The sequence below is a fragment of the Mandrillus leucophaeus genome, unplaced genomic scaffold (genome assembly GCF_000951045.1).
Source record: "Mandrillus leucophaeus isolate KB7577 unplaced genomic scaffold, Mleu.le_1.0 Scaffold115, whole genome shotgun sequence".
Taxonomy (NCBI): Eukaryota; Metazoa; Chordata; class Mammalia; order Primates; family Cercopithecidae; genus Mandrillus; species Mandrillus leucophaeus.
The window spans coordinates 5,800,886-5,813,135 of record NW_012099765.1 but is presented as its reverse complement, the minus strand read 5'-3'; positions in this window follow the sequence as shown (position 1 = coordinate 5,813,135).

Genomic DNA, 12,250 nt, shown 5'->3' with positions numbered 1-12,250 from the left:
GTAGGTTGGAGTGCTAAATAGGTAACAAATAGTGAGCTTCTCAGGGTGCCTGGGTTGGAATACACGGCAGGCTGGAGGTCTATACCTGTATTTAGAATACCATTGTTTTTGTTGTTGTTTTGCTTTGTTTTGCTTTGTTTTATTTTGAGACGGAGTTTCGCTCTCATTGCTCAGGGTGGAGTGTGGTGGTGCGATCTCAGCTCACTGAAACCGCCACCTCCCAGGTTCAAGCGACTCTCCAGCCTCAGCTTCCCAAGTAGCTGGGATTACAGGTGCCTGCCACTATGCCCAGCTAAATTTTGTATTTTTAGTAGTTCACCATGTTGGCCAGGCTGGTCTTGAACTCCTGACCTCAGGTGATCCACATGGCTCGGCCTCCCAAAGTGCTGGGATTATAAGCGTGAGCCACCACACCCAGCCAGAGCACCATTGTTGATGGAAAACTAAGACCAAGACATTTCTGGCAATGGGGGACCACCGTGATCCTTTCTGCCATTGTTTCTCCTTACCACTTGGTCACTGAAAATAGATGCAGAGCAGTGGATTCTGGATTTAATATGCTCAGGCAACATAAGGCATGGCAGAGCATGTGACACTCACCTTTGGACCTGCTGCTGACAGAGAAATAGAGAACAGGATAAATAAAAATGCTATGCTTCTATTTCCTGAACTCTACCCTTCATTGCAGCCCTGGCAGGAGGCAAAGATCACTGGGTTCTCAAATCAAGATATGAGGACTAAGGATTTCTTTATGGTGGTTCAAAGGGGAGTGAAGATATCATGACTCAAAAGCCACAAGCAGCTCAACTTCAAGATGCATCCGCCGGGCGCTGTGGCTCACGCCTGTAATCCCAGCACTTTGGGAGGCCAAGGCAGGCGGATTACGAGGTCAGGAAATTGAGACCATCCTGGCTAACACAGTGAAACCCCGTCTCTACTAAAAATACAAAAAATTAGCTGGGCGTGGCAGCAGGCACCTGTAGTCCCAGCAACTTGGGAGGCTGAGGCAGGAGAATGGCATGAACCCAGGAGGCAGAGCTTGTAGTGAGCAGAGACTGTGCCACTGCACTCCAGCCTGGGTGACAGAGCGAGACTCGGTCTCAAAAAAAAAAAAAAAAAAAAATACATCCAGGGATGCTAAACCGACTCTAGTAACTGACAGCAGGATTAACTGGTTGGCAGAGGAATCTAGCCTACTCAGGGTAACCTTGTAAGGTGCTGCAGGGACAGAAGCTGCTCTTATTTACACTATAAATGTCCTTATTTACCAGTCCCTGCAGGGGGACAGGAGATGAACAAAGTGCTGGGATTGCAAGCATTAGCCACTGTCCCCAGCCTGAAACTGTCTTCACTGGACTCAAAATGCTAATTTCACTTGAAAGTAAAAATTAAATTTAGGCCAGGCACGGTGGCTTACGCCTGAAATCCCAGCACTTCAGGAGGCTGAGGCAGGAGTATGAGGCTTGAGAGCAGGGTTGAGGGAGATTCTAAGGGAGCAGGCCTCATCTCCTCCAGGTCCACTTGCCCAGTGTGTAGGGGGCAGGTGGTTTACCCCATCCTCCCCTGCATCCTGCTGCTTGACTTTGGCAACGTCAATGTGAACTTCAGTTTCTCTATCTAGGAAAGAAGAATGACAAGACTGACATCATCAAGGCTCTGTAGATTACAAGAGGCTCAAAGCAATTCAAACCAATTAAGGCGAAAAAGGAACATGTTGAGACAGGTAACTGGAAGGCCTAGGGTAGTTCCTACTGCATCAGACATGGATGTTTGGATCCTAGAGCTCATACACTGTCATAAGAGCTCAGGGTGTCTTGGGCATACTTGGCTTTGTTTTGCCTGGGCTTCATTCTCAGGAAGTCTCTCCTATGCAAACAGGCAAACTGACTCCCAACAGCTGCAGACTGAAAGCTGTAGATACTACCAATTTCAAGCCCAGGGGAAAGAGAGCTTCTCATCTCCAGTGCTTCTGAGAGATAGCCCAGAATTGAGTCTCACTGGCTCTGATTAGCCTGCCTTGGGGCAAATGTCCATCATTGGATGAAACAGCAGGGTCAATAAACAGTAATTTTAGTAGCACCCATGGGCTATGAAAAAATTAAAAAATAAACAGCACTCATTGGACAAGCTTGTATCACATGAGAAACACGTGGTCGGGGATGAGAAAGTGTTTCACCAAGGAAATGAGGGAACAGAACCTGGTCCGGCAAAAATAAGACAATAGTTACTCACCATAGTTTTTAAGAAAATATGATACGATATTGATATGATGCAATAAAGCTGGTATAGCTACTTTGTGGACTCCAGTATACCAAATAAATACAAGCGATAAATACAGATATTTTAGCAACAACAACAAAAACACTGTTTCTTACTAACATTCTTGAAAATAAGTCTGTGAAACTTACTTTCTTTGTTTTTTGGTTTTTTGAGACAGGATCTCACTCTGTTGCCCAGGCTAGAATACAATGGCATGATCTCGGCTCACTGCAACCTCCACTTCCTAGCTCAATCAATCCTCCCACCTCAGCCTCCAGAGCGGCTGGGACTACAGGCATATGCCACCACGCCCAGCTAATTTTTTGTAGAGACAGGGTTTCGCCATATTGCTCAGGCTGGTCTCAAACTCCTGGGCTCAAGTGATCCACAGCCTCAGCCTCCCAAAGTTTCAGGTCACTGCACCTGGCCTGAAACTTTCTTCATTGGACCCAAAATGCTATTTTCATTTGAAATTAAAAATTTAGGCCATGCATAGTGGCTCATATCTAAAATCCCAGTATCTTGAAAGGCCGAGGCGGAAGGACTGCATGAACCCAGGAGTTCGAGACTAGCCTGGGCAACATGGTAAGACCCTGTTTCTACAAGACAATTAAAAATTAGCTGGGTATAGTGATGCCTACCTGTAGTCCCAGCTACTTGGGAGGACCACGTGAGCCCAGGAGTTCGAGGCTGCAGTGAGCCATGATCACACCACTGCACTCCAGCCTGGGCCAGAGAGCAAAACCCTGTCTCAAAAAACTAAAATTTTTAAACCCAGCCTAAAATATATCTGTTCTCCTAAATTGAGGGAGGGAGAGGGAAAAAGAGAATAGCTGCTAAACCCTACTTTGAGTTGTAGAATGAAATATAACTAGCTGAAGAGGGATTCATTCACCTTTGAAGTGTATCTCAGAGTGACCCCTCTCCAGTGACCTTGTTTTGAAAATGATTTCATCTCCCATATCCTTTTGATGGTGGATGATAGGATGTAAGAGCAGCGATTAGAGAAGTGGAAGATTGCCTAGTTACAGGTGAGAAGGTGAATTCACAGAATAAGATGAAAAATCTGACATTCATCGAGCACATACTCTTGATCACACATTTATACACATCCTTTTGTGTAAGACCAAAGCAAAGCTGCCAGCAGGTTCAGTTGTCCTCATTTAAGCAGTGAGAAAGACCTGAATCACACGGCTAGGAGATGGCAGAGAGGTGATTTGAACCAGGTTGGTCTAAACCCAATGCCATGTCCTTTCCACCACAACACCATGATTTGCACATAACAAGCCCTTGATGAATGCCTGTTGTTGAACTCTTTCCCACATACAGGATATCTTGTGCAAGATACTGGAACTCATGGGATTAAGGAAAGCTGACGAGTTAATTAATTGGAAGACTGAAACCAGACCTTGTGTAAGCATTGGAGTAAAGTCAATGCAACTATGGGGGAAAATAATGGGAATAGCTCTCTTTTACAGAGTGACTGGGACGTGCCAGAGTTTTTGCACGTTTATTCCCATTCCTTACGAAAATTCTGCAAGGTAGGGGTTGTTATCCCCATAGTCTAGATGAAGAACCTGAATCTTAGAGAAAAAGGTCATTGCCTGGAGTTCCACGGCTAGCAAACTGCAGAGCTGGGTGGGTCGGCTGAGTCTAAAAGCACATGCTTTTCCACTCTGCCAGGCTGCCCCACCTTTGGTTATGAGAACAATGATCTCTATTCTACATTTTCCATAGGTGGAGGAGAGGCTGCCCGACACACATCTGAAGAATACAGGAGGTTGTGGGTCTGGGTGGCCCAGCTCAGTGGTGTGAGTCTCATAGGCTAGGCAGGCCTTAGCCCAAGAGGAGCATCGTCCATATACATCTTCGTGGACAATTAGGACTTTTCAGCTGATAGGGGCCACTGTAATGTAACCAATATCCTCTACCTTCGCCTGCACTTGAGAAAAAGCAAATGAACCGGAGTCCTGGGGCTGCCACTGACTTGCTATGTCACTAGATATGTCACTCTTTGAGCATCTGCAAAATAAAAAGGAGGAGGAGGGAGGGCAGGTGGCCTGATAAAATGTACCTCTGTCCCAGAAAAGTTTCTGGCAAGAACTTTTTATAAGAAATTTTTATGGCCGAGCATGGTGACTCATGCCTGTAATCCCAGCCCTTTGGGAGGCTGAGGCAGGTGAGACCAGCCTGGCCAACACAGTGAAATCCTGTCTCTACTAAAAATACAAAATTAGCTGGGCATGGTGGTGCACGCCTGTAATCCCAGCTACTTGGGAGGCTGAGGCAGGAGAATTGCTTGAACCCAGGAGGTGGAGGTTGCAGTGAGCCAAGATCACCCCACTGCACACCAGCCTGGGCAACAAAAGCGAAACTCTGTCTCAAAAGATAAATAAATTTTTATAAGGGATAAACTTATGTAAATATATTTTGTAAAAACTCTAAGTGCCATAGACGTATCAATTGATCCTAGAAACAGTATCTAATCTGTATTCCTTTCTCAGAGCTACCATAACGAAGTACCACAAACTGGCATAAAACAACAGAAATCTATTCTTTCACAGTTCAGGAGGCCAGAGGTCCAAAATTCAAGGTGCCAGCAGGGTTGGTTCCTTCTGGAGACTGAGAGGGAAACCATTCATGCCTCCCTCCTACCTTCTCTTCCGATGGCTGCCAGCCATGCTTAACTTTCTTAGTTCGTGGATGCATTGCTGTCATCTCTGCCTACCTTGCCTTCACATGACCTTCTTCCCTGTGTCTGTGTGTCCTTTTCTGTCTCTTATAAGGATACTTTCACTGGATTCAGGATTCAGCCTAATCTAGCACAATCTCATCTCATATTCCTTTACCTTAATTACATTTGCAAAGATCTTATTTCCAAATAAACTCATATTCTAAGGTTGTAAGTGGACAGGAATTTTGGGAGAGACACTACGCAACCCACTACAGAACCTAATGTCTTCATTTGAGGAAGCTGAGGCCCTGAAAATTTAAGTGACTTGCCCAAGATCATAGTTTTATACAATTTAATGTGCATAAACAATATGAGAGAGAGGAGAGACAGGTGCATGGTGTGATTTTCAGAGACTGTACACCACTGGACAAACCTTCATAGATGAAGACAAATAAGACCATCCTGCATGAACAAAGTCCAGAGGGAGCCCGCCAAAATATGTTCTGTAACTCCAACCCATTTCTCCCTCCTGGGGAACTGAAGGGAGTAGGTTTTAGCACTACAGAAAAATTATCGAAGCCAGAGAAAGAGCTCAGAGAGCCAGCAGCGTGTTACCAGCCATCTCTTTAACCAAACACACAGTTTGAGAGAAGCCTCCACCTCCAATTTCCTCCCCCTACAATTTCCTCCACTTACAGTTCCAAAACCCTGCCGTGATATTAATCAGAGAAGCACCCAACCTGGCCCACACTTTATGATGTGTGTCTCCGAAACCTCACCAGTTCTCATGGCCAGTTGTAGCTGCTAGGAATTTAAGTGGCAACTTGATCCTTAGCTGTTTCTCCATGATTTTCTGCCTGATTATAAATACTGCTTTGTGAAAATCCAGCCATACCACAGTCTCAGTCGAACTGCATTTTTTCGAAACTCAGCTTTGCTTCCTGGGCATAAGAGCATCTGTTTCCAGTCAAGAGCCAAGGCGAGCCCGGCTTCCACGTGGCCTGCCACAGAAGGCCCAGCCATGGTACTTAAAACCTCGTGGGCCTCAGATAATTGGCCTCCAAACCAAATTCAGCTGCTGGAGCCTGATCAGAAACTGCTGGGTTTCTTTTTTCCTAAGCCGATTTAATTCCCACCCCCAAGCCCTCTGACCTTGTTTCGTTTCATTCTCTGGCCTAATTCCTGGAAAATGGAGTCTGGAAATACCTAGGGTCTACTTGGGTGGGCTCCAAAGCTTCAGGGAGAAGAGACAGGACTGAAGGGTACAAAAGGGATGAAGAGAGAAGCCAGGCACCAAGGCCACATCTTGTGACTCCATTTATAGGAAATGTACCGAATAGGTAAATCCACAGAGACAGCAAGCAGATTGGTGGCTGCCAGGGGCTGGGGGAGATGGAACTGGGAGTGACTACCTCGTGGGTACAGAGTCTCCTTTGAGGGTGATAAAAATGTTTTGGAGCTAGATACAGGTAATAGTTGCATGACATTGAGAATGTACTGACACTGAATTATATGCTTTAAAATGGTTAATTTTATGGTATTTGAACTTCACCTCAAAAAAACAGAAAGAGGGAAGGAAAAAAGAGGGGGTGGAGTAGGATGAGGAAGGAAGCCCTGCAGCTCGAGCAAGAGCTACAGAGATGTTCTAGAACAGAACACAGCTGATACTAAGTTAACCCCTTGCTTTCCAACCCAATGCCTCAGGCTGAATGTCTAGAGCAGTTTCCCTAGGAGCTTTGGCTGAAGAATTGTGCCCTGGTCCAGCTGGTTGGCCCCCTAAAGCTAAGAACATTCTGCCTCTTCAAAGCATCTGCTCAACCCTGGACTTTTTTCTCTGGCAGTGTTTTCAGAGGGAGGTGCCCTCCCTATTTCAGGAGCAGAAAATGAACTCAAGTGTCATGAAGTACAGTGAGGGAAAAATTTTTATTTTTTTAAATTTAGGATTCTCAGCCTTCTTATTCAGAAATACTAAAAATATACATTGCCTTTTCTAAATTAAACGTAATTCCTACTTTGAGCCCCCATCCTGCGTCATAGCAAAAACTTAATTATCTCATTCAGTTCAGTGTCTGGCATTTCCCTTCTCCAGGATACCCCTTGAGTTCCAGGTGCCTTACATCCTGTGAAGATGTTTGCTCCTTGCTGTCTTCATATATTCACGCCAGCTGCTGCGATGGCCTGGACGTCTAGACTACGTTTGCTTTGTCTCTGCAGCAAATCTTCTCCAGGTCTGCAGAGTATACATGTCACAACTCTGCTCCCCCTGGAGGTCTGGGGACACCTGGAGGCCGCTATGCCATGCTGGCACTACAAGAAATAAGGAAGAGGCCAGGCACGGTGGCTCATGCCTGTAATCCCAGCACTTTGGGAGGCCAAGGTAGGTGGATCACCTGAGGTCAGGAGTTGGAGACCAGCCTGGCCAACATGGTGAAACCCTGTCTCTATCAAAAATTTAAAAATGAGCTGGGTGTGATGGTGGGCACCTGTAATTCTAGCTGAAGCAGGAGAATCACTTGAACCTGGGAGGCAGAGGTTGCAGTGAGCCGAGATCACGCCCTTGCACTCCAGCCTGGACAACAAGAGCAAAACTCTGTCTCAAAAAAAAAAAAAAAGAAAGAAAGAAATGAGGTAGAGCTGAGGCTGTTCACCTACTTGTTTGCTACTCTTAGACACACAGAAAGATCATTCTACTGCTCCAACCTTACCCAGGGTATTGGGAACTCTTCAAGGCTGACTCCGACCCAGGATGGAGCAGCTATTTCACCCCTACTTCTTTTTTTTTTTTTTTTTTTGAGACGAAGTCTCGCTGTGTTGCCCGGGCTGGAGTGCAGTGGCCGGATCTCAGCTCACTGCAAGCTCCGCCTCCCGGGTTCACGCCATTCTCCTGCCTCAGCCTCCCGAGTAGCTGGGACTACAGGCGCCCGCCACCTCACCCGGCTAGTTTTTTGTATTTTTTAGTAGAGACGGGGTTTCACCATGTTAGCCAGGATGGTCACCCCTACTTCTTTTGTGCCATCTTGTGGCACAGGAAAAGATTCAGGTATGTGCCCCTTTCCTAGGTTCCACCTGCAAAGCGGGCACACGTCTCCTCCTCTCTCCAATTCCCCAAACCTGTATGCAGTCTCTGAAGTGGAATTCAAATATACATTTGACTTAAAAGCTCAGGTACTTCCTCCTACACAACATTACCTTGTTGGAGTGTGTGTGTGTGTGTGTGTGTGTGTGTGTGTGTGTGTGTGTGTGTGTGTGTCTGTGTGTCAGGGTCTTGCTCCGTGTCCCAGGCTGGAATGCAACAGTGCAATCACGGCTCACTGCAGCCTCGACCTTCCAGGCTCAAGTGATCCTCCCGTCTCAGTCTCCTGCATAGCTAGAACTACAGGCATGCACCACCACACCCGGCTACCTTGTTGGATTTAATTGGCACCTTAGAAAGATATAAATCTTTTGATAGCAGTTGAGGTAAGGAGACTGTCCTATGTAGTGGAGCCTCAAGAGCATTGTTAATAGGGTGCGAAAACAAACTGCCAAGCAGAAGTTTGTCAGTGTGCCCCTGCCTGCTCTGTGTGCACTACTACACATTTCACCAAAGCTCTGGGGTCCGGATAGGAAAGCCCTGCTGGGAAGAAGTTCACTTGGAAAGTCAAAAAGACACAGGGGTTTATATAAAACTGAATATCTGAATAATTCCAGGCAATGAACAAACCTTGAAAACATGCTAAGTGAAGGAAACCAAACACAAAAAGCCACATATCCATTTATATGATATGTCCACAGTAGGCAAATCCATTGAGACACAAAGCACACTGGTGGTTGCCAGGGACTAGGAGGAAGTAGGAATGGGGGTGACTAATGGGGTTTGGCATTTCTTTTTGGGATGATGAAACTGTTCTGGAATTAGTAGTGATAGTTGTACATCATGAATGTCCTGGAAGTTACTGAGTTACACACTTCATACTTGTAAAAATGGTGAATTACTATGTGAATTTTACCCCCTTAAAAAAAATCCAGGCCAGGCGCAGAGGCTCAACGCCTATAATCTCAGTACTTTAGGAGGCCAAGGCAGGTGGAATGCTTGAGCCCAGGAGTTGGAAACCAGCCTGGGCAACATGGCAAAACCTCATCTCTACAAAAAAAATACAAAACTTAGCCAGGCATGGTGGTGCATGCCTGTGGTCCCAGCTACTAGGGGAGCTGAGGTGGGAGGATCACCTGAGCCTGAGGAGGTCGAGGTTGCAGTGAGCTGTGATCTCACCACTGTACTCTAGCCTGGGCAACAGAGTGAGACCCTGTCTTAAAAAAAAAAAAATCAGGATATACTTGGGTTTGGTCATTAAGACCATTTTGTCTCCAATTGGAGGTCTCAGGGAGGGAGGGAATCTACATTGCAGTAGGGTTTAGGGGTATGCTAGCTTTTTTCTTTGGATATGCAGTTCAGGACAGTTTGTCTTTGGATATGCAGTTCAGGACAGTTTTTGTCATCTCCTAGCTTTTGTCTTTGGATATGCAGTTCAGGACAGTTTGTTTAACTCCGTCATCTCATCACTTTAAAAATTTTTGATGTATCTAGTTCAGACCCTCCAGCCCTTGATAAGTCTTAACTGGAACAGAAGAAAATTCTGAGATTTGGAATTTTGCTTATTTCCAAACAACTGTGAACGTCTAGAGTTGGAGGCAAAGACTTCTAGTCCCAATAGAAGGCACCAATCTGCTGTCTGGAAAAATCCTTTAGCCCTGTGTCCCTCTCCTTCTAGCCCCCCTGTGAAAGAACACATCATTCTCTAGTCATAATAGTGACCATCGTGGGTTAACCCCTTACTATTTGCAAAGTATGGTGATAAGCATTTCATTTAATCTTCATCAAAAAAAGAAAAAGAAAGAAAGAAAATGGCAAATGGCGATACAAGGTCTCAATCCGTTAAACATCATTCTAAAGATCACACAGCTGATAAGTGGCAGGACTGGGATTCAAAACCAAAATTGCCTTCAAAGCCCCAGTGATATAACCATTATATCATTCTGCCTCTTCCCGATTAACCCTGGTGGCTTTCGCTTAGGGCTCTTATCATTGGTTCCTTGGCTTCTTAGTGCTCTCATATTCAGTGGTGTTGAGATTCTAGGGTGAAAATAGAGGGAGAGGTTCAGGATCTGGTAATATCAGAATAGTTATCAAACTAGCCCTCCCACATGTAACAATTATCTAATCTGGACAAAATAGTTTAACAAAACAATTGCTTTAAAGCACTCTACAGCAACCAAAAGAAGGCAGAAAGGGAGGGGATCCAACCCTTGAATGAAAGGCAGAAAGCACATTGAGCGAGAGCTGCATTCACTGGCTCTTCCCCTGAAGGTGTGTCCCCATCTATACCCTGCATGGGGAATAGAGTGACTGGAAATTTAGGGAGAAAAATCTTAATCCTAAGTGACGGAACCACGGAAGGGATGCCCTAAAATCTGTGTACCAATTCTCTTCGAATCCTTGGCTGACTGCTAAACAGTTCATACACAGGGTGAGACTGTAAGTTTCCTAGAGGCAAGAAACTGCAGCAAGACTAAAGAGTCAAACCCTGCCAAAACAGAGAAGCTTTGTAGACACAGTGCCCTTTTTGTTGAAACACTTTCCAGGCCACACCTTAGGAATAAGGACCACATCTTAGAATTTAGGTCTATACCCTAGGAATAAGGACAAAACTGAAAGAGATCCACTCCAATAAAGGCTAAAACTAAGCTTCCACAGGACTAAGGTGGTCTGTCAACGATTTAGCCATCTGCTAGGGCAAAACTTAATGCCTTTCATAGTAAGATAGCAAACTCCAGAGATTCTAAAGTGTGCTACATAGAATAAACGTATAGTATAAGCCAGACACAATGGCACATGTCTGTAATGCCAGCTACTGGGGAAGCTAAGGCAGGAGGATTGTTTGAGCCCAGGAGTTCAAGACCAGCCTGGACAATATAGTAAGGCCTTGGCTCAATTTTTTTAAATTACTTGGCATATGATATGGTTTGGATATTTGTCCCATCCAAATCACATGTGGAAATGTAATCCCCAGTGTTGGAGGTGGGGCCTGGTGGGAGGTGTTTGAGTCATGGGGTGGATCCCTCATGGCTTCGTGCTGTCCTCCCAATAGTGAGTGAGTTTTTGAGAGATGTTGTTAAGTATGTGGGCACCTCCCCCGCACTCCCTCTTGCTCCCACTCTTGCAGTATGAGATACCTGTTCCCCCTTCGCTTTCTGCCACAATTGTAAGATTCCTGAGCCCTACCCTACCAGAAGCCAAGCAGATGCTGGCACCATGATTGTACAGCCTGCAGAACCATGAGCCAATTAAATCTCTTTTCTTTATAAATTACCCAGTCTCAGCTATTTCTTTATAGAAAAGCAAGAATGGCCTAATATAGCATACGAATAGCCAGAAAAATATGACAGTCATGAGAATAGTCAATAGAAGCAGACCCAAAGAGGAGTCAGATATTGGAGATAGCAAGGACCTTGAAAAAAATTAGAAAAAAACTTTAAAAATACAGCATAGAAACAGCCAGGAAAATATGACAATACAATCATGTGTCACATAACAACAGAGGAACCTTATGAGAAATGAATCATTAAGCAATTTTATGTGTGAATATCATCGAGCATACTTAAACAAACCTATATGGTACAGCCTACTACACACCTAGGCTATATGGTATAACCTATCACTCTTAGATTACAAACCTATACAGCATGTTACTATACTGAATGTTGTAGGGAATTATATCACAATGACATTTATGTAGCTAGAAATATCTAAACATAGAAAAGTTACCGTAAAAATATGATATACAAGATTAAAAAATGATACACCTGTAGAGGGAACTTACCATGAATGGAGCTTGCAGGACTGGAAGTTGCTCTAGGTGAGTCAGTGAGTGAGTGGTGAGTGAATGTGAAGGCCTAGGACACTACTGTCCACTACTGTAGACTTTATCAACATTATACTCTTGGGCTGTACTAAATTTATTTTTAAAATATTTTTTCTTCAATAATAAATTAAACTTAGCTTACTATAACTTTTTTCCTTTGTAAACTTTTTAACTCTTAATTGTTACAAAATAATGTGTTTGTGCTTAAAATAAGTTTTGTAATAATTATTTTGTAACTAAAGTCATTTCATAAGTAAAATTAATACAAATATAAATAATACAAAATATAAGTGAATACAAAATAATTATTTTTAATTAATAAAAATATTATTAATTATATTATTTAATTACTCAAATTATTTTTTAATAATTTAACTTTAATAAAAAGTTTAAAAAGTAAAAAAATTTAAAATAG